Genomic DNA, 22,801 nt, shown 5'->3' on the forward strand with positions numbered 1-22,801 from the left:
GCCAGTATTGCTATCATTATCCAACGCCTTACGAAACGGAAAGGCGAATGAAACTGAGAGTGAGTTGGCTGCCAAATGAATTTGTCGAAAATGTGAAATCGGGGATTGTGATTATTGAAAATGTGCTTCCCTAGGATGCCTTGCAATAATCTATGGAGGCTCAAATCACTCAGGGGTAGTCAAACTGTGGCCCTCCAGATGTCCATGGACTACAATTCCCATGAGCCCCTACCAGCATTCGCCCATGGGAATTGTAGTCCATGGATATCTGGAGGGCCGCAGTTTGACTACCCCTAGGTAATCTCAACAGGCATTTCTTTATCTATGCCAGACCACTCTACCTGGTTCCAGATCACCTAGTCATGGTCATCCATGCAACTGCCACCTCCAGATTAGACTTCTGTCTACACAAGCTTTCCCTTGTCCCTGCTCTGGAAGTTACAACTGGTCTGAAACGCAGCAGCCAGATTCCTCATCAGAACACAAATGGAGGGCTAAAATACGCCCTGTGCTCAGGCAGCTGCATGGGCTCCCAGTAGACCAGATTAGGTTCAAGGTGTTGGTTTTGACCTTCAAGGCCATTCATGGTTCGGGCACAACATATTGGAGGGATCACCTCACTGAATATACCCCGTGAAGAGCATTACGCTCTACCAATTCTAATGGGTTGGTGATCCCTGGCCCAAAAGAAGTTTGCCTGGCCTCAACCAGGGACAGTACCTTTTTGGTAGAACTGTTGGTAGAATGAGCTCCCAGAGGAGACACAGGCCCTGTCAGAATTTATTGAGTTCCACAGGGCCTGCAAGATGGAGCTCTTCTGCCAGGCATTTGGTTGAGACCAGCCAGAAGCCCACTTCTTCCCTCAGAAGAACTCCCAGAAAATCCAAATGGTCTGAATTTGTGAACAGAAGCTATCAATTGCTGTCTGCAATAGTTTTTAACTAATTTAAATTAATTTTATTGTTTATTGTTTTTTAAATTGTTGCCCTGTGATGGCTCTGGCAGGAGAGGTGGTCCTATAAAAATGAATCAAATCAAAATACATTTAGAATTTTTAACAAAGTTGGAATTGAACTCCCATTGTCTTGGCATTACTTCACAACACCACCTTGTAACACAAAGGATAGCAAATACTCTTCAACCAAATTGGGGATGTATTGTATTTTGCGACCCTTCAGCTCATGCCTTTGGACACTGCGTTTCTGGATTGTTACAGAATTAATTAATTGGGAGTTCCTCCCAATCCCAGGCATCTCTGGTCAATTTTATTGAGTCAATTTATTTACCCTTCCAAATGATCTCAGTTGTCAAAACCATGCCTGATTTTGCCATTTGTTCTTTTATTGCCTTGCTCTGTTTTCTGTCCATGTAATCGATTATCTTAGGTGCCTTAGGTGGGAATTATAACAGTAAGGGGTTAGTTGGCTGGCAGGGGAATTCCCTGTCCTATCCTGTTGCTTGGTGCCTCTATCTCTATTGCGACCTTAAAGGATGATTGTGTCTCTCTGGCTAACTGAAGGTTGGCATTGTGGAATGCCCAAATGGACTGGTGGGTGGGACTTGGAAGTTAAGTCAGAGCAACAGACAGTGGAAGTTTAGTCTTAGCAAAACTTCTAGGTAGCTAGCATCATTGTTCTCTTCAATAAAAAGACTTTCCTGCAAATGGAGTTCTTTTATTGGAAGCAGTCAGCTAAAAGCTTACATCAATTTGTCGGTTCCTAGAGTTCAGAGGGACCTTCTAGGCCACCTTGTCCAACCCCCTAATCAGTAAGGAAATTTAAAGCCAGAGCATTCCTGACAGATGACTGTCCAGCCTCTGCCAGAAGATTTCCAGAAGGGAGAACCTCCATCCCTGCTCGCATGAATAATTGGCAAATTACACATTCCATCATGACATATGCATATCAGAAGCATATCAAATTGCAGTCTCCATGGATATAAATCTATTTGCATGTCCCACATTTATATGCCTCTCAACTATAAGTGTGTTTCCATGTCCTTTTTTTTTTTTTTTTTTGGCTGTCAAGTCTTATGGCAACCTTTTGGGGAATTTTTGAAGAAGAAGAAGAAGAAGAAGAAGAAGAAGAAGAAGAAGAAGAAGAAAGAAGAGTTGGTTCTTATATTCTGCTTTTCTCTACCCGAAGGAGACTTGAAGTGGCTTACAGTCGCCTTCCGTTTCCTCTGCCCAAAACAAACACCCTCTGTAATGGGGGAGGCTAAGAGAGCCCTGATATTACTGCTCTGTCAGAACAGCTTTATCAGTGCCGTGGCGAGCCCAAGGTCACCCAGCTGGCTGGATGTGGGGGAGCGCAGAATCGAACCCGGCTTGCCAGATTAGAAGTCCACACTCCTAACCACTACACCAAACTAGCTCCTAGGCATTTGGGGTGGTCTGGAGATAGCCATAGTGTGCAGCCACCTACTTGTGGACCCTGCCATGCCCCTGGAGGCTCTTTCTCCTACCATGTGGGGTCTTCTTGTATGAACCGGGATGGGGAAGCAATGCCTATGGGGCACAGGCAAGTGCAAACATGTGGGGGAACTGTGTCTCTCTCCTAGTGTCACACTAGTCACAGACAGTTGCCCTCACCTAGGCATTCCCTGCCCTGGCTCCCACCTGGTGGAGTGGAGGTGAGGAAGGTTGCCTCACCTCTCCCATTCCGCAGAATGTGTAAACTGGAATTGTTTGAGAGGGCATTTTAATAAAGGAAATAGGACTGTAACATATATCCCTGTTTATTGTATGTAGTATCTTGTTTTCACGGCATCATTTTCCAATTCTTGTCATCTGGTTTTTGCAGTTTTTATGGTATGTCTTATACTTTTAATTGCATTGTTCTCTAATTTTCCAATCTGCCTTGAATCTCGGATCATGGAGCAGACTATAAAAACCATTAAGTAAATAAGCGAATGAATGGGACTCTACACAACATATCTTTAAGTCTGTGAAAATCAGTTTTCCTGAAGTCCAGTCTATACGTACAACTACATAAAGGTTTTCTCTTTCCCACAATTGAAACTTCCAAAAGCACATGGTCACTGCTACCAAGTGTGAAGGATGTTGACAAACTGGAACGTGTCCAGAGGAGGGCAACAAAGATGGTGAGGGGTTTGGAGACGAAGACATATGAAGAAAGGTTGGGGGAGCTTGGTCTGTTTAGCCTAGAGAGGGGATCTGATAACCATCAGACGACTCAGACGACTGAGGGGGGATCTGATCACCATCTTCAAGTATTTAAAAGGCTGCCATATGGAGGATGGAGCAGAATTGTTCTCTCTTGCCCCAGAGGGACAAATGGGATGAAATTAATTCAAAAGAAATTCCATCTAAACACCCGGAAGAAGTTCCTGACAATTAGAGCGGTTTCTCAGTGGAACGGACTTCCTCGGGATGGGTTCTCCATCTTTGGAGATTTTTAAACAGAGGCTGGATAGCCATCTGATGGGGAGGCTGGTTCTGTGAAGGCTCAAGGGGGTGGCAGTTTACAGTGGATGAGCCATAGGGATGTGAGTGTCCTGCATAGTGCAGGGGGTTGGACTAGATGACCCAACTCTAGTCTATGATTCTATGAATGTGAGGCTGAATGTTAGATACACAAAGAGCTCTAAAAAGTTTCCATGTTGGACATGTACCAAGAGTCATGTACAACTGAGTGGAACTGTGTATTTCATGCCCCCTTAAAACCATCCCGTTTATTCTTGGATTCCATCGCCATGCCTTGTGCCACTGGGCCCACAAGCCGGACTCCACCCCTCCATTGCCAGGGGCCGGTCCCTCCTGGCTTGGATTGCAGATGGAGTCACTACCACTGCCCTGGCTTGGGTAGGAAGAAGGTGACAAAATCCATAGATTCAGGTTGGTTTCTGTGGACAATGTTCTGCCCAGGATGCAAATAGGACCAGTACCCAGGGAGGAGACAGTTGTCCAAGTGGCACCCACATGCCTTCGTAAGACTAGTACCCGGCTGGTCTCTAGAGATGCTAGACCAGGTATGGTCAAACTGCAGCCCTCCAGATGTCCATGGACTACAATTCCCATGAGCCCCTGCCAGCAATGCTGGCAGGGGCTCATGGGAATTGTAGTCCATGGGCATCTGGAGGGCCACAGTTTGGCCTCCCCTGTGCTAGACATTTGGGATGCAAATAGGACTCGGATTTAGGGAGGAGCGGTAAGGACGGGTCTGGGCTGAAGGCCTGTGTGAAATAGATCTCTTATCAGTGGTGGTGAAACAGACCAAAGGACAGAAGAGAAGAGAATGGTGGGTGTTTGATCTAGTCGTGTTAGGTTCACTCTGTAAAGGGAGTTTTCATCCCAAATGAATTTTAGCCTCCCTTGTGAGAACACCCTAAGTACCTGGAAGTGGGGGGGGGGGAGCTGGCAGAGAGAGAGAGAGAGACAGAGAGAGGAATGGCCATTAGATTCCAGGAAGGGACAGTGTGGCTGGGATCTAGACCAGGCTGCATCCCCAGGAACTGTTCCGGTACCCAAGGATACAGGATCTCCCAAAAATGGAGAGCCAGGGGCATTAGCAGGATGCGAGCCGCCGTGTGTTGGGAGGGGGTGGGCTGGGGCCGTGGGGGAAGGAGCCAGGAGTAGGAGAGGAGCGTGTCGGGGGCGGGCGGGGAGAGCGAGATGCAGGGCTGAGGCGGATGACCGGCGATGGGGTGTGGTTGTCAGATTCCTCCCCCCTCCTCCCCACCCCCACGTGACACTATGAATGAGATTGGGGGGAGGCTGGGCAAAACCATGCATTCCTGAACAGCAGAAAGAGAGCGGGTGGGGGTGGGGCAGGGAGGCACAGAGAGAGAGAGAGAGAGAGGGAGAGCGAGAGCGAGAGCGAGAGAGAGAGAGAGAGCCTCCTCCCCGGCATTGAGGAGGGTGGGTGGGAGGCAGGCAAGGCAGGCAGGCAGCAGGCAGGGCGGGAGCGACTGGCAGCAACGCAGCCCTGGGAGACTGAGCTGATCTCAGACGGAGCGGGGGGAGGGGAGGGGAGGGGAGGGGAGGGGGGCGCCACGGAAGCGCGAAGAAGACCCCCCTTCCTCGGATCGCGCGGCGTCCGTCCGCCCTTCCTGCCCACCCCTTCTCCTCCGAGCCACCAGCCGGACCTCGATCCGCCCCCTGCTCGAGCAGAATCGCGAGGGGAGCCCCAACGCGGGCGGACGGCGGAGCGCTGGAGGGGGGGACCGTCCCGTAGGTCCCCCCCGAGGAGAGCATGTGCTGAGCGGCTCCCCTCCTTGGCAGGTAAGGGAAAGGGTGGCCCGCGTGGGTGGCTGGGTGGGTGCGTGGGTGGGTGGGTGGGTGAGAGGCGGCTTCATCCCGTGGGGATCGGCGGAGGGGGGGGGGGGTCTTTGTGCGGGGTTGGGGGCGCCTTCCTGCCTCCGGTGGGGAAGAGGGCGGGGGTCCTCCGGGAAGGCGGACAGGTCTCTTGCTCCGACGGGGCCAGCGCGGGGGACGCGTGGCCGCTGGAGGTGACACTCGGGCGCCATAGTGTGCGGACACCTATGTGTGGACCCTGCCACGCCCCCCTCTGGAGGCCCTTTCCCGCACCATGTGGGGTCTCCCGGTAGGGTCTGGGACGGGGGAGCGACGGCTGTGGGGCTCAGGTGAAAGGAGGGGCTGGGGTGGGGTGGGGGGTGAGGGGGCTTCTTTTTATCGTATCCTTCGCCTTCCTCACACATGCATTCATCTCGTTGGTCCCGGGGCCAAAATCTGGGGTGTGGAAGGTTCTGAAAAACGGGCTGTCCGTGGACATGCATTTCCTTGAGCATGGTGTGCCGGCTCACCGAGGAAGGTGGATACGGACCTCCATGTGTGCCCGCATGTGTAGACTATCCGGGTGCACATGTGGGGGGGGAGGGCGTTGCGAGCTGGTCCCGATGCGTGCTGTGTGCATTTTCGTAGGCACATTCGGAAGTGTTGGCAGGCATGTGCTTGAGACAGAAGCAGGGGGAGTGGGAACATGGAAGGAAGAGGTGTGCCATATGCTTTGGGCTATACATTTGTCTCTCCGTGTATTTGTACATGCCATCATGTGCTCCATTATGCAAATTCCCCTCCCGATAAGCCTACTGTGCAGCTGTCAGTTTATACATACATGCACATTCTCATATTTCTGTCTCTCTGTGTGTGCATGCAGATGTCTTCTGCATAGTGGCATGTGCACACCACACATGCATCTATATCCATATGCATATCTGCATGCATTTGAGCGTCTGCATGCATGCCATGCACATTTCCCTTTGCGGAGACCATATCGTTGTATGAACATTTTCCCCTGTGTGTGTGTGTGTGTGTGTGTGTGTGTGCATATCTGTTTCCAGTTGTGAATCGGTAGGTGGGTGCCTGTGTGGGCATGCTTATCTGAATGGATTGGTGTCAGGGCTTTAATAAATCGATGTAGCTCTGAGTGCATGGTGTGCAGGAGCATTTCTCTGAATCTGTGTGCATGCATGTGTGATTTGGCATCTTAAGTGCAGGACCTGCCTTTTCTTTTGTATTTTCCCCTTTTTGGTCATGGGATTGGATACCCCGATAATTCTGGCTTTTATGAAGGCAAGTTTCTAGTATGGCTGGTTTGTGAAACACAGTGCGGGAAACGCATGAAGAGTATATGGAGAAATGGGGTTGAATAGGGCATTCTATAAATGGGTGGGGCTTTAGTGCCCTGCATGCTCCTCTCCTTGGCCCCACAATCCAAGCTGTATGTCCTTTTTGCAGTCTGCCCTCTTGTCCTTTTCCCCTTTGTAAAAAATATATATATATATATCCAAAATCTTTATTCTTTATGATAATTGTAAAACTGTTTTGCAAAGGATACAGATCTCTGTAGATTCACTGACATGTGTTCCGGACGTGTGTGTGTGTGTGTGTGAGAGAGAGAGAGAGAGAGAGAGAGAGAGAGAGAGAGCTGAATTTGTCACCTTCACTAGATGTGCATTGATCTCTGTGTTCACGCATGATGTGGGTGTAGGCATGAGATCTGCAAGCAAATGTCCCTGTCACACACTACATGTGCTATGGCTGCTTCGGTCCAACCGTCTGCAGGCAGACTGCAGGGCTCTTGGTTTGATTAGCCCCTTTGGCAGTCCTTCACAGCCAAAGCTCACGTTGGGGCTGTAAATCTGTCTTTAAATTTGTCTTCATGTGGCTCCTTAGGTGCTGGCATGTAGACGATGTCCACGTGTGGCTGGCGTGCATAATTTCCCCACAGCACTCTATGGGCCTGTAAAGGAAAAGGGGTTTCAGTGCTCTCTTTATGCGATAATGTCCCATTGCGCATCCGTGTCCAACAATGAGCTGTGTGGACAATAAATTAGCCTAAGCATTGTGCAGTCCTGGAGTTACAGACAACAGAAAACTTATCTAGATTTCCTCCCAGTTTTAATGTATCTTTATACTGGTGGGCTATAAAATTCTAGGTGCTCTTCTATTTAATGTTTCATAGGTGGAGTTCTGCTGTGTATCCCTTTCTGTCTCAGAATGCTGTACTAATTACTGTGCATGAGAAAGATGTACACACTCCCCTATGCCCTTTTGGATACACGCATGATATATGACGCTCTTTCTATGAAAACGAGGCCCCTGATATTTCTTCAAACATGATTAGTAGTGGGAGCTTATGGCAGTGACAGAGCCCAGACCTGATGCCATTTTTATCCAGAGGGAAATCTCCTTGACTTTAATGGGACTCTCTTCCAGGTAAACGTGCTTCAAATTGCAGCCTTACATCCTAATCCTTTGTATATTTATTCAGAAGCCGGGCTTTGTCCAATGGGATTTATTTCCAAGCCAACAAGCACAGGAGCACATAGCCCTGGAGATCAAAATATGTTAAGATCCTTCTCTCATACTTCTCATGGCCCGTCAGGCAAATTGCTGCTGTTCCCATTTTACAGATGAGAAAGTAAGATTCAGAGTTGCTGGTGATTTCCCTCAAGTCTCCCAGGAATGGATGGCTCTCTTCTCGGGCCCCCCTAGAGAGCCAGGCTCTAACACAGGGGTAGTCAAACTGCGGCCCTCCAGATGTCCATGGACTACAATTCCCAGGAGCCCCTGCCAGCAAATGCTGGCAGGGGCTCCTGGGAATTGTAGTCCATGGACATCTGGAGGGCCGCAGTTTGACTACCCCTGCTCTAACAGAATACCTGGGTGAGGTGTAAAGGCTGCTGAAGCAGGACTAAGCCAGTACCGCAAAGGCTGTCATTTCTTTCTCCTTGAGGGGTTGTAATCCAAATAATAGTGCTGGCGCAGGGAGACGGTTTTGCACTCCTTTAAGACACGGAGGCGCTTGGGAGTGCCTTTGCAAGCATGAGTATCGCCCTGGAGGACATGACTGTATTTTCCCTTGAGATGCTTGCTGGATTCAGCGTGAACGTCAGGAGAGCCTTGACAGGGATGCCAACCTCCAGGTTGCACCTGGAGATCTCCAGCTATTACAATTCCTCTCCAGAGGACAAAGGTCAATTCCTCCGGAGGGAAATGTTTGCCTTGGAGGGTGAACTCTGCGGCATTTGACCTGCTGAGGTTCCTTCCCTCTCCCCAAACCAAGAGCTGGCATCCCTGCTGCTCTGTCAAGCCAAGGTTTCATTTAGTCTCAGAGCAGGCCAAGAAAAGGGGTTGGATCCAGGCAATGTTTTAGTGCAAGCCTTGCCCAGTTTTGCTCAGTCTTGCTCACGAGAGCAGTGTTCCAGTCACATTGTCCAACTAGGGAGGCCCAGGTTTGAATCTCTGCTCTGCCTTAGAAGGTTACTGGATGACCTTGAGCCAGCCACACACTCTAAGCCTAACCCAACCTCCCAGGTGTTGCTGCAAGGGTAAAATGGAGGAGAGGTAAATGAGGCAAGCCACGTTGGGGTCCTCGCTAGGGAGAAAACAGCGGATACATGAAGCAAGGAAATAAATAAATTATCCTCCTTTACAAATTCTCCTCCTCATGTTCTGCAGTGGCCCTGTCTTGGACTCTGGCTGTGGACACAACAGGCTATAAACCTGAAGGAGGGCAGTGTCAGGAGAGAATTGGAGGGAAGGGTTAAGCACTCCCATCACACGTGCGGATTTCCCCCTACAAATCATACCCCAATGACACAAGTCCTTTTCGGCCATATAATTGTGGGCACTAGTAGCGTACCAAGAATCCATGCCCCTCCACTGTGGTCATCCACTGGCCTGCAAGGGGCACCCTGCCTGTTTTCTGCTTTGCTGCATGCTGCACGGGTCCAAAGTTTTCAGTGTGGAGTGTACTAAAGAAGAAAATGGGCTTGGTACCCACATCAGACACAACGGAGACATCGTGGGCAGGGAGGATCACCATGCGAGGTTGGATGCTACTTTAGTGTCTGAAAGGCATAAGCCAACTATGGAATTTTGTCATGTTTGTTGGGGCTGGATCCAGTGGGGCTGGATCTGTGGGGCTGGATCCAGTGCAAGATTTCCTCTTCTTCTTCTAGACATCTTGTGCACATGGGAGCACTCCACAGTAGCTGCTGGAGCTCAGACAGACTTAAACTATCCCCACTCACATTTCTGTTTGCACAAGATCTTTTGCAATCAGTTTCTGGTCACTATAATATATATCAGGGGTGGGCAAACGGTGGCCCTCCAGATGTCCGTGGACTACAATTCCCATGAGCCCCTATGGGGCTCATGGGAATTGTAGTCCACGGACATCTGGAGGGCCACCGTTTGCCCACCCCTGATATATAGGGATGAATGTGGTGTCTGTCACACAAGATCTCATGCCACTGGAACGGCACCAAGTCCGTTTGTGGATCTGCTTGGGCATCGCCCGATCCAAGCCACTGTTCCTCTGTCTCGTTTCCGTTTCACAAAGGCCAGCAGAGGGCCATCTACCCCAGGCCCCTCCCCTCCTCCCCCAGTGAATTCTTTAGAACCGAACTCCGGTCTGTCCAGCAGTTCAAACCTTTGACTGTTTCGGGGTGCCAAAATCTGGGTGCGATTCCATGCAAAGTTGCTCACATTGGCATGAGTTCACACGAGCATCTGAGCCCCACTGTGTGCTCCAGAGAGAAAGGGGTAACAGTGAGAGGAAGTCTGTGTGTGAGAGAGGGAGGCGGAGAAGAAGCAAGCAGGCAGGCAGGCAGGGGTGACACCAGGAAGAGCTGGCCTCATTTGGCCTCATTTCACACCCACGGCACGTGGCACTAGAGGGCTGCAGGAAGGCTCCGTAGGGAAGAACACACACACACACATTCATGCTGAGCAGCGCATGACTCTTGTGTCTCTAAGGTCAGCTTTGATCCCTGGACTGGCCCTCTGCAGCCTGCGCTGGTGCTCTTTTCTCACACACCAGATCAGACTATGTGTCACGTGTGCATGCACAAAGCCCCCCCCCCCACACACACACACACAATTCCATGCCTAGCGGCTTGCAACCTCTTTGCACACGATGTCCCACTTCCTTCCCCCATGTGGAGAAATTTAATTGTTAGGTTGGGCTTTTGAAGAGGACAGCAGCCAGGTCAGCAAGATGTGGGGGAAGAACAAAAGCAACCTTTTTGTCCCCCCCCCCCAGTTTTGATTTCCTGTTTCCCAACCCTCTGTCTCTCTCTGTGTCTCTCCATCCATCCATCCATCCATCCATCCATCCATCCATCCATCCATCCATCCATCCATCCATCCATCCATCCATCCATCATTTGTCAATTTAATTAAATTCTGTATTCCAGGTTGTGTTCTCAGCTACTGTTTCTCATTTTCTGGCAATTGATGAAAACCATTCCTGGAACGTGGGAGGGGGAAGAGCAGGCACCTCCCCTCCCCATGTGCCCCCATGTCTCCCTCCCTAGATGGGGTTTCTGGCAGGGGAGGCTCTTTCTGTCTCTCCCTGCCCCACCATTCTCAGGCTGGCATCCATCCAAACGGCGCCTGCGCTCCCTCTCCCCCGCCCAGCTGGGCCTGGCTATTCTTAGCTCTCTGAGTCTTTGATTCATGCTTCTAAGAGTATTTCTGCTGGGTGTGCAGAGAGAACAGCTACTGCGGTGTGAGCGGGAGGAGGGGATAGGCACACGCCTGGCTCTGTGTGTGCAAGAGTGTATATCTGTGCAAGCATGCAGACGGACATTCCCTGTGACTGTCAATGTGTGTGTGTTGGTGGGGGGGGGGGCGTGCATGAGCTCATGCACAGGAGACAGCATCTGTGTATGCACATCTGTTCCTGGACATGTGTTTTTACATGTGTGAGCACGCAAATGATTGAGTGCTTGTATATTGCCCGTACAGATGCATACAAGGGTTCATGCTTGCATATAGATAGGCATCTCCTTGGAGGTAAGTGATTGAAAATGGGCATGTGTCTTGGGTTATGAAACTGTGTGCATGTGACCCTGTGCATTCTTTTTGTACACGTCGAAATGCTTGTAAATGCTTTTAGACTTTGTATTTGTGTGTGCATGCATGTGAAAATATGCATGTGCAAAAAATAAAAAGAGACCAGGATCACTGCCAGGGATGCTGGCCATCTAGGATCTTTGGGCACTGGCATGCTCTTTAACTGGTGAAGTGTCCTAATCGGAAGATGTTCATGCACCAACTGTGACTAACAAGTCCTTATTCACATGAATGCAAAAACACATCTTCTGGTCAGAATATGCTCTGCTCAGTTGGATGAAAGGGTGAAGCTGTGTGAAAGGGTGTGTTTTTGTGCACGTGTGTGAGAAAGAGAGTACGGAGCTTTTCCTCTGAGAATCTTTTTTTAGCCCAGAGACACAGCCCGTGGGATAGAGGTTGATTTGACCTAGGAACGGAGACACCAAAGTTCATCCCCAAAAGCTTTTGGGGTGACCTTGGCTCAGTCAAACCTTTTTACATCCTCGCACAGTTGCAAAAAAAGCACAGCGGAAGAGAGAACCACAGACACATCACTCAGAGCTCTTTGGAGGAAGGACAGGATAAAAATGGATTAATGCAACATAAGTATTAGATATTCACCCACGTGTGAAGGGTGTGTGTGTGCCAGAACATGTGTAGTAGCATGTATTGTGTGTGTGTGTGTAAGAGCTTGGACACCATCCTTTGGGAACTTCTGCTTAAGCGCTTCTGAAATTGTTAAAATCTTTTCAGTACCTTTCTCAGGAGACCTTCCCCTTGGAATACAGCTTCACACACACACACATATCTCTTAAGCACACTGGAAACACATGGGTGTTGGAGGGAAGGCAGGCTCAGCTTGGTCTCTCTCTCAGAATCCTGAGATGCTGAAAATCCAAGCCATAGCTTGTTAATCTACATGCCAGCCTTCTCCCTTGGGCATTTGAGCTCCCATGGGGCTGAATCTGACGCTCAGCCACATGGTCAAGGGATGACTCTCTCACCCTTTGGAACGACGCATGCAATTCTGAGTGGAGGGTTGGACCTGCTGTTAGACAGGGTGAGGCAGCTTGGCTCAGCCGACAGATTTGCCTGTGCCGGGATACGGAAGCAAGCTGTCGGAGTTTTTTAAAGTTTATTTAAAATAGTTTCCCCACCTTGGCAAAGCACCATTTGGATCGTCTGACTCATTCACCAAAATATCCTAATGTACCACTATCTCAGAGAGACAGGGCTTAGTTCAGACATCATGTGAATTTATGAAGCATGTCTGAATATAGGCCATTCCATGGTTTTGGGTACGTCAGAGACTCAAAGCAGGATCTGAAATCATGGTTGGAAATGGGTTTATTAACCACAGTTAGTTTAAAAGATGCTTTCATGTGATGCACAAAAGTAGCCATCCTGCTTTTAAGGGTTGAGGGTATCTGCAAGCTGGGGAGAGGGTAGCCCTCCATTTTCCAAGGGGAACAATTGCTCAAGAGGCCAGGTAATGCTCCAACAACATGTACTTCCGGTTTCCAGTGCAAATCCTACTGACTCTTTCAGGTTGTGATCTGCTTCAAGGAACAGTCTTCTCAAATTTTCAGTTTCATTTTGCTTCTTGTTTCTTTCTGTTTGTTATAAGTCTACTCTAGATGCTCCTTTCATTCCAACCCCCTCATTTTATTTGGACTGCCTTGTGGGTGAATATTTTTGGTGTCCGGCCAGTTCCTTTGTCGCGCTCCCTATGAAGTTCAATCATGCTGGGAGTGGCGGGGCATTTCTAACAGTTCCTTAGCTTTATTGAGTCCGGTTCAGAACTTAGGCGTCTTAAGGCAAAAACACCGTCTTCTCTCTGCAGCTCTCGCCCCCATTTGCAATATCCGGATAACATAATTTTCCAGATGACTTTTCCAGTCACCGGTGGCATACCTTTAAACTTGTCACAGATGGAAAAATATAGACACACTTGAAAGAGTCCTGTTCTTAGATGGAGGATGAGTACCCAGGCATCAGCCTGCCTCCGCATTACAAATTGTCAAGGCCACTTCAGTGCCTGGCTATACAGTGTTTTTCATTTATTCTGCCATAGCCATGCTCTCTACTGGTTTTGACGTCAAGAAGAGGGTGACATTTTTTGGGTTAAGATATACTAGAAAAACCTGCAGCATATTGTCAACCTCTGCAGTTGCTGGGCGTGACACGGTCGGCTGTGTGCTGCACACTGTCTTTCCTGTCCACACACCTTTACTTCCCAGGGTGGGGTCGTAGTAGGGGTGGCAGCCTCCAGGTGGGACCTGGGATCCCCCAGAATTACAACTCAACTCTCGGCAACAGAGGCCAGTTCCCCGGGAGAAAATGGCTGCTGAGAAGGTGGTCTGTATGTCACTATACCCCACTGAAGTCCCTCCCTAAACTCTTCCTTCTGCAGGTCCCACTCTCAAAGTCTCCAGGATTTTCCCAACCTGGAGCTGGCAACCCTAGGTGTTCAAATCCCCATTTTACCATGAGTAGGGTTGCCGGCTCTGAGTTGGGAAATACCTGGAGGCTTTGGGGGTGGAGCCGGGATTGGGCAGGATTTGGGGCAGGGAGGGACCGCAGTGGAGTACAATCTTAGAGAGGCCACCCTCCCAAGCAGCCATTTCCTCCAGCAGAACTGATCTCTTTATTCTTGAGATTACCTGTAATTCCAGGGGATCCCCAGGTCCCACCTGGAGGCTGGCATCCTTAAGCTAAAGGGTGACAATGTGCTGGTCACCCTTCATGCCGATCAGCCTTGTGGGATTGTAGAGACAACAATGCATGGGGGGAAGCCACAGATGCCTCTGTGTTCCGTGGAGGGCAAAGAAGGATCAAGAGAGCACCTGCTGGGCAGGGAGAACCGTAGGGAAAGGGCCGCGGCTCACTGGCGGAGCATCTCCCGTTCCAAAGGAGCACAAAGTAGATGATGTGAAACGCCTCAGCCTGAAACCCTGGAGAGCCACTGTCTGTCAGAGTAGATAATCCTGACCTTGATAAACCAGTGGTGTGACTCAGTAGAAAGTGTGTGCGCTCAGCATGCGCACGTGTTCAACAAGGCATCCCCCAAAAGCCAGAAAAAGGGAGAAAAGAGGGACTGTCCATGGTACATAGGCACTGTTAGAACGGCATGTACCATGCCTGGTGTAACTAAACAATTAAATTACGGACGACAGAGATCATGTATATTTTTAACACTCTCAAGCACGATATAAACGTCAAGTATTACCATTGGCTGGCAAAGCTGCCAGTGTTTGGAGGAAATGTTCATCATTTCTGCCTCCTGCCTGACTGCCTATATCTCCTCCGTGGCTTCTAGTCATGCTCCATTCCCCACACATCTGCACAGACCCTCACTTCCCCAACACTCCTCCAATCTACTATCACACTGGTCCATTACAAATCCAGAGAGAAAGAGCGAGCGAGCGAGAAACATCCTAAAATATCGCATTCAGAACACAACATGGAAATACAGCCAATTTATTCCAGTGAAGGAAATACATCTCAATTTGATTGTCGTGGTTCACCTGCTTTGAATGTGGAATTTTAATTTTTGGAGTGGAGAATGATGCCTTGATGCAAAAGATGAACAGCTAGAGTGGGATGGGATTGAGGTGGGGATGGCTCAAAGGGGGGTTTTTTATGCCATACACAGGCTAGAGCAAGGATCTCAATCCCTTTGGGTCATTATAATATTAATGCTCCTATCTTGCTCACTGGAAGAGCATACTGCACACAGGAGTACGTGCATATTCTCCAGCTCTGAGACATACGGACATGTATCCGCAACAATCTTAAGTTTCCGCTTGCATACACCAAAGCTGGAAATTCATGTGAACTCACAAAATGGTGAGCCTGTGTATCAAGAGGACCACACGTCCCCTGCATTTGAGGAAGGAAGGAAGATCCAAATGACTAGGACGTATTAGTTGAATGAGCTCTACAACTCCCCCCAAAAGTTACTGAAGATTCTGGGGTATGTTTTTAGAATCATATGGAAGCTGGAGTTCCATGTATAGCCCTCCAAATTGGGCCCCAAGAGCAAGTAGGAAAGGTGTGGTCTGGACCAAAGCCAGAAGAAGTGGGCTTTATAACTTTCTCCCACCCTGCTGTTTCCTGGGTGAATAATAACCCCCTTTAGCTACTAGGGGGAAACACATCAAATCACAATAAAGGCATGTACCCTTACTGCATTCCTTAGAACGGGGCTTTTGTTATAGGGGAAGCAGCATTGAGGGGAGCTGAACACCCATACCCACAGACACTTTCCCACTGCTGAACCCCTAATCCAGACTGTATTCACCCCAACATCCATTGATTAGGGCACAATACCTTGCATGGAGTTCTGATCCATCCCTTAAAGGCCAGCTAGTTGTGACCCCAGGAGATCCACAAACAGACTTCCTGTGCTTTAAAAAATCTTTCAAGGCAGCAGCTTGAGAGAGGGGTCCGCCTGGATCAGGGCTGTGATACAGAGGGAAAGGTTTAATCATATCCCCAAACACTTCCCCCCAAAATGTAAATCAGCTCTAGAGGTTCAGTTCTCTCAGAGCTCTCTCAGCCTCACCCACCTCACAGGGTGTTTGTTGTGGGGAGAGGGAAAGGAAGGCGATGATAAGCCGCTTTGGGACTCCTTCGGGTGGAGAAAAGTGGAATAAAAGCTAACTCTTCTCCGATGGGGAAAATATGCAGGCACTATACAGAGTTGCCGACTCTTCGAAGACCCAGGCCAGGCGAGGGGAGAGGCCTGTTCCTGGGCCCAGCCTCCACTTCCTCCTTCCCCCACTGCACAGGAGGTGCTCCAGATCGGAATCACTTGGATGGCTGAGGGTCAGAGCACTCTCTGGTCTGACCTTAAGCAGTGATCCAAGTTGTGCCAGTCGTGAAATGAATAGATCTCTACATCTCACGAAGCCTCCTTACACCAGATCACAGGATAAGCCTGTCACGGTGGGTGTTGCTTCCTCTGACTGGCTATAGCTCTCCAGGGTACCAGTTATGAGTCTTTCCGAACACCTCCTTGTGACCTGATCCTTTTAAAACAGGAGAAGATGGAGATGGAACCTGCTTGTACGGTTGATTGACATAGCCTTGCCCTGGAGACTGGAATCGGGGGGGGGGGCTTTCTCCTGCTTCCTCTGCTGCCCAAATGCCAGGGGGTGGGCACGAGACCTGGGCAGAGCTCCTGAACCCCCTCTTCCTTCGCCCGCACACTTTCCTCCTGCTCTAATGGGAGGGGAGGGGAGAACAACATCAAATTACTAGCATATTAAAACAGAGAGCTTTTATCTACAGCAGCCCGAGAGGGAGAGAAGGTTGGGAAAGCAGGCTGGTGCCTCCACAGGGAGTGATTTTATGATGCTTCAGGCAGAAGAGCTGGTGCGATCTAATGCCTGAGAGGCAGAGGCTTGGTTGGGAAAGCAAAAAGGTAGAATCGAATCTCAGCTCAGCTAATCACTCAGCATGGGGGAGGGGGAGGACACCGTCCCTCGGCGAGATCTCCAAGGAGGCCATTTCTAGTTCTTCAGGGCTGCTGGTTCCAAAGGTGGCCCCCAATGGGCAGGAGGAGGCAGCTGGCATGTTGGGCACCTAAAGGTGGTCAGCCGCCACCACCCCTGGCTACAGGTGGGAGAGAGGGAGTTACGGTTGCCAGATCCAGGATGGGAGACTTCTGGAGATTCAGGGATAGAGCCTGGGGAGGACAGGGACCTCAGAGGGGTATGACGCCATATGCTTTGGCGCAGGGGTAGTCAAACTGCGGCCCTCCAGATGTCCATGGCATTCGCTGGCAGGGGCTCCTGGGAATTGTAGTCCATGGACATCTGGAGGGCCGCAGTTTGACTACCCCTGCTTTGGCGTCTGAAGCAGCCGTTTGCTCCCAAAGCAGCCAGTGGTGCGGCACTGGCTGCTTCAGGCAAACTGGCCATTTTGGACACTAAAGTGCCCAAGCATCCCTTTTCTCCAGGAAAACTGGAGATGAGCTATAATTCTGGGAGCTTCCCAGGTTCCCCTGGAGCTTGCATCTCTGTGAGCCAGTTTCCCCTGGAGCTTGCATCCCCAGAGCCAGGCTGTTGCCTCCTAAGACCCAAGTAGGCCCATGTTCCCCTGCCACCTGCCTTTGAGCTGGCAAGAACAGCGCCAAAAGAGACTGCCTAGGGGCCGTCAAGGTGTGGCGATCCCTAGAAGTTTGGCAAAGGAATCCACCTAAACATTGAAAAGCCCCTTCCTAGTGCATTAGAGTAGGACTTTCATGGAACCATCAAGATCCTCCTAATCATGTTTACTCAGAAGTAATCCCCATAGAGGTCCATGGGACTTTCTCCTCACAAGCCTTCTCAGGAGTCCTGTCCACGTGACCTCAGGCTCCTCAGTTCTCTTTCAACGTAACATCTTTGACAGGATTGTTGTGAGGAGGGGAAGCCATGTATGCTGTGCGATCCCTTTGGAGGAAGGACGCGATAAACAAATATCAGAGGAACTTATGACAGATGGTTTCAAGAATACATCACACACTCCCCCAAGAAAAGTCTGTCTTAAGAGCATTCATTATGACTGCTTTTCAATGCCTCCTAACACCCAAAGGACACAGGTGCTCATAAGGGATATATCACAGGGGGAGAAAGGACTTTCTCTGTTGCCTTGCCAAGGTGTTTCCGCCACTCAAGTCTCTCATTGGGTTTGGGGGAAGATGAGAAATGCGCCAGAATGCACTGCTCTAAGTACGACTCAGGGGCCTATCAGAAGTTGTGTGCTGTATGTGGTAGACGCAGAAATGTGAGAAAAGTTGGGGGTGGAGAGTCTGCGCTGTGAGCTGGTTAAAGGGAACCAAACATCAAAGAGCTGGCGAGAAAGCGGACGAGAAAATGTCTTTCTGCAGCAAAACTGGCATGAGTTCAATGGACTCTTCCAAGGACTTTAGCACAAGATATTAAAAGCCTGTGTACACTGAAGGATCTATTCATTTAGAGCAGGGGTAGTCAAACTGCGGCCCTCCAGATGTCCATGGACTACAATTCCCAGGAGCCCCTGCCAGCGAATGCTGGCAGGGGCTCCTGGGAATTGTAGTCCATGGACATCTGGAGGGCCGCAGTTTGACTACCCCTGATTTAGAGTGTTCTAACAAGCCAGGGGCCCACAATGGATCAAGGAGAAAGGAACAATTTGGAAATTTCACCCCCCACACTCCCCCCCCACACACACACACACACAGATTTTAACATTCAGGAGCTTAAGCATATTCATTTTCTCTTCCCTCCCCTTCCTTGTTTAAATGATCCTCTGCTGTGTCTCCTAGTGCGTATTTATATTGTCTGTTTTTGTCCCACCCTTCCTCTAAGCCAGCATACGTCATTCTCCCATCCTCCTTTTTACCCTCCCAACAACCTTGCGAGGGAGGTTTGGCAGAAAGAGGGTGAGAGTAAGCCAAGGTCATTCAGCCAGCTTCCATGGCAAAGCAGGGCTTTGAACCAAGTCACTCAAATCCTGGTCCCATGCTTTAACTCCTGCACCAAGCTGGCTCTTAGCTTTCAGAGCTCGCTTTCTTTCCATGGAGAGGGATTTGGAGGGGGGGCGGATAAGGTTGCCAGCTTCGCCCCCCCCCCCAGCCACCAGCAGGGGATGGGGGGTTAGAGCTACCAGATCCAGGTTGGGAAGCGCCTGAAGGTTTGGGGATGGGGCCAGGGCAGGACAGGGACCTCAGTGGCTGCCATGCCACAAAGTCCACCCTCCAAAGCATCCAGGGGAACTGGATGATGGGTTGTAATCCCAGGTGATCCCTAGGCTGGCATCCCTAGATGGAGGTGATTTTATTTTTGCAAACATTTAGACCCCCACTTGTGCCCACTTGCAAGATCGCTTGCATTACGTCACATAGCAATGAAACCTCCGTTTCCCCCTTCCCAACATTACAAAATGCCAGCCAACGTTTAAAATCCAATAAATTCCCTTAAACGTTCTATAGAATAAAACAGTCATTCGGTGCCTGCTAAAGGTTTCCAAGGATGGCATTCCCCCACCTTCTCGGAGAGTGAATGTCATAAAGTTGAGAAGGGCCAACTTCAGTGAGGGAACATCCAAATTACAGGGTGGGGAGTGGCTTTGTGCATTTGCATGTGTTCAGGGTATGTGTGGCATACCTGGGAGTCCTCAAAGGATGTCAAGACACCTACAGCCTGGTTTTTGCTCCCCTCCTGAAGAAGTGAGCAGTGACTCATGAAAGCTTCTCCTTTCGTGTAGTGGTTAGGAATGCAGTTTGGTTAAGAGTAGTGACTAGGAGCCAGTTTGGTGTAGTGGTTAGGAGTGCTGACTTCTAATCTGGCATGCCTGGTTTTATTCCTCACTCCTCCACATGCAACCGGCTGGGTGACCTTGGGCTCGCCACAGCACTGATAAAACTGTTCTGACCGAGCAGGAATATCAGGGCTCTCTCAGCCTCACCCACCCCACAGGGTGTCTGTTGTGGGGAGAGGAAAGGGAAAGCAGCTGTAAGCCACTTTGAGCCTCCTTCGGGTAGAGAAAAGCGGCATATAAGAACCAACTCTTCTTCTTCCTCTGCCACCAATTTCGTTAGGCTTGGTAGTCAAACTGCAGCCCTCCAGATGTCCGTGGACTACAATTCCCATGAGCCCCTGCCAGCGAACGCTGGCAGGGGCTCATGGGAATTGTAGTCCACGGACATCTGGAGGGCCGCAGTTGGTGCTCCAGGACTCTTGCTCTTTTCCCCTGCTGCAGATAGACAGACAGACAGACCGACCAGCAAGGCTGCCCATCTTGCACTCTCTGAGAGGTCGTGATGACGAAGCCATCCCAGACCCCCAAGTCCGAACCCGTGAGATCTGTAGGGGGCTAGAGCTCAGCCGGGAACAGGCTGACATGGCAGGAGGGAGGCACATGACCTTGTGTCAAGACTTTAAAAAATTTAATTGCCATCTGGTCAGCAGGCAAATTTAGTCTGTGTTAATATATGCAAATGAACAACAATTTAGTCCACTGTTCTATTTTTAATGGCAGCTCTCCAGATACCGCTGGGAGTACACAAGCAGGGCATGATGACACAGTGCTTAATCACAGCATTCAGAAAGTACACTGCAGCTGCCCATGGAGGCTCCATTAAGTGGCTGAGGTAGCCACATTTACTTGAAAGGAAGATGACCCTGAATGTAAGGCGATCCCATTAAAACCAAAAGTTGATACATGAAAGGATTTTTTTTTAATTATGGTGTACCTACAGATTTTAGAGTCCCTCTCCTTTTCTTAGAACAATAGAATCATAGAATAATAGAGTTGGAAGGGACCTTCTGGGTCATCTAGTCCAACCCCCTGCACATACAGGACACTCCCTATCGCTCAGCCACTGTAACCTGCCACCCCCTTGAGCCTTCACAGAATCAGCCTCTCCTTCAGATGGCTATCTAGCCTCTGTTAAAAAATCTCCAAAGATGGAGAACCCACCACCTCCCGAGGAAGCCTGTTCCACTGAGAAACAGCTTTGACTGTCAGGAACTTCTTCTGGAGATTAGACGGCGTAGTGGGGAGGGGATACAGTCTTGCAGGTAAATGAGTGATTGCTTTTGATAGCTATACCCTTCTTCAGTTTGTCTAATTCCTTTAAAAAGCCGTCCAAGGTCCAAACTGTGCAGGACACCTATCATGTGATTGCTGTGGAGCAGGGGTAGTCAAACTGCGGCCCTCCAGATGTCCATGGACTACAATTCCCAGGAGCCCTTGCCAGCATTCGCTGGCGAATGCTGGCAAGGGCTCCTGGGAATTGTAGTCCATAGACATCTGGAGGGCCGCAGTTTGACTACCCCTGCAAGAATTGAAGCAGGATACCAGCCGTGAGTTTCTGGTGGACACTCAATTTAAAAGTGCCACAGGATGCCTTCTTCTGCCCCCTTCCCTGCTTCCCCCGTCTCCCACTACAGAGGGAAACCTCCTGGGGATTTTCTGAGCTACTATGGATACCTCACAGGTCAGCAGGAGAAAAATAGTTTTAAAATGGCATGTGTTTGGTTCGCCCAAAGCTCTGGGGTGAATCCTAGAGCATCGCCCAAAATGAGGATGCCACATCTGGTTTAGCACTGCCAATGACTCTGCACACTGGTGTGCTACCGGTACCAGTATCCTCGTCCCCTACTTCCTCCTTGAGGTTTACCAGCCATGGCTGACAGTGCTGTTACCCCCACACCACAGTCCCTCTGAGCACAATCAGGTCTCTGCTGAGATTCTAAACTGAGTTCCCACAGGAAACGCACTGCTGATGTCCTGCTGTCACAGTCCTCCCACATCCTTCCCACCACTGTTCAGTTGGACAGCAGGAGGGGGATGGGAAGGAAGAGGGAGCAATTAGCACCATCCCAACGCCAGTCAGTTCCAGCATGACCTGGAAGTTATGTCATTGTGCCAGGTGACTCTGTAGCATTCACTCCAAACTCTATGGTTCAGTGGTCTGACTCAGTAGAAGGTGTGTGTATCACAGGTGACACAATGATATTCCCTCTCTGTCATGACAGACTTGATACAGCCGGCGTCACTGGCCAGCCCCCCCTCCCCAATACGGTGAGTCTCCCGCTGGCTGCCCATCTCAGTCTGGCAATTAGATTTCTTCATCACCCTGGATCCCCTGGAATTATTGTCTTGTTCCGCTGCTTCTGATGCCCTGCATGTGCTCATTTCGCTGTGTGTTGCGCTGACTCTTTCATTATCTTTGGAGAGAATTGATGAGTGGCTGTTTGTGTAGGCGGTCATTGGTCTTGGAGATGTTCTGTCTTTCTGTGCCACTCTCATGGATGTGTGTGCACATGTGTCTTTATCTATGTAATGATACACATGTTACTAAGTATCAAGAAATCTGGAGGTGCATCGCTGATCAAGTTGCCCTCTAACCAGCACCAGTGTATTCTGCCTAGTCTTGGAATGGAACAAGTACAGCAGTTACTTGTATATTAAAATATTTATCTGATGCGTTTTGTCTGTCCATTTAAGTGCCAGGCAAAATTCCCTGTGGGGAACTGCCCTGCAAAGCCCTCTGGCAGTGGGGCTGCCAACTCCAGTGGGGAAATTCCTGAAGGTTTGGGGGCATTGCAGGTGTCGAGTAGCGGTTAAAGTATCGGACTAGAATCTGGGAGACCAGGTTTTGCACTTACTTTGTTTTTTCTGTTGTGGATCCTGCTGAATTCTGATTGATTTGAACTCGGGTCTTCCTCTATCCTTCCCCCCTCAATTGAAACAGAACGTGTTCTACACTTGATTGGAGAAGCTCAGAGCAGGGAGGAGAGCCAAGCACAGCAGGAGTCTCTTTCTTTTCTTGAATGAGGGTGTGGGGGGGAGAGGATTGGAGACAGCAGGAGAGGGAAATAAACCCAAGAGGCAAATCTCTGCTGAGAGAAGTTAGGGTTTCTGGAGCATGGTCACTTTAAAACAAGCCTTGCAACTGGGAATCAGGAAGTCTTTGAACTGACACCCTGGCCAATCAGA

At 49.8% G+C, this 22,801-nt stretch overlaps 1 protein-coding gene across 5 annotated transcripts in view; it reads left to right on the forward strand.

The window, feature by feature from the left end:
• The first annotated feature begins 4,986 nt into the window (after window positions 1–4,986).
• Window positions 4,987–22,801, forward strand: part of SHANK1 (SH3 and multiple ankyrin repeat domains 1) — a 105,499-nt gene continuing 87,684 nt past the window's right edge. For all 5 annotated transcript variants that reach the window (XR_013227117.1, XR_013227118.1, XM_077315674.1 and 2 more), the window contains exon 1: window positions 4,987–5,242. The gene's annotated coding sequence lies outside the window, so the exon portion shown is untranslated. The remainder of the gene's footprint in view (window positions 5,243–22,801) is intronic.

Source organism: Paroedura picta, chromosome 16, assembly GCF_049243985.1.
Source record: "Paroedura picta isolate Pp20150507F chromosome 16, Ppicta_v3.0, whole genome shotgun sequence".
Taxonomy (NCBI): domain Eukaryota; kingdom Metazoa; phylum Chordata; class Lepidosauria; order Squamata; family Gekkonidae; genus Paroedura; species Paroedura picta.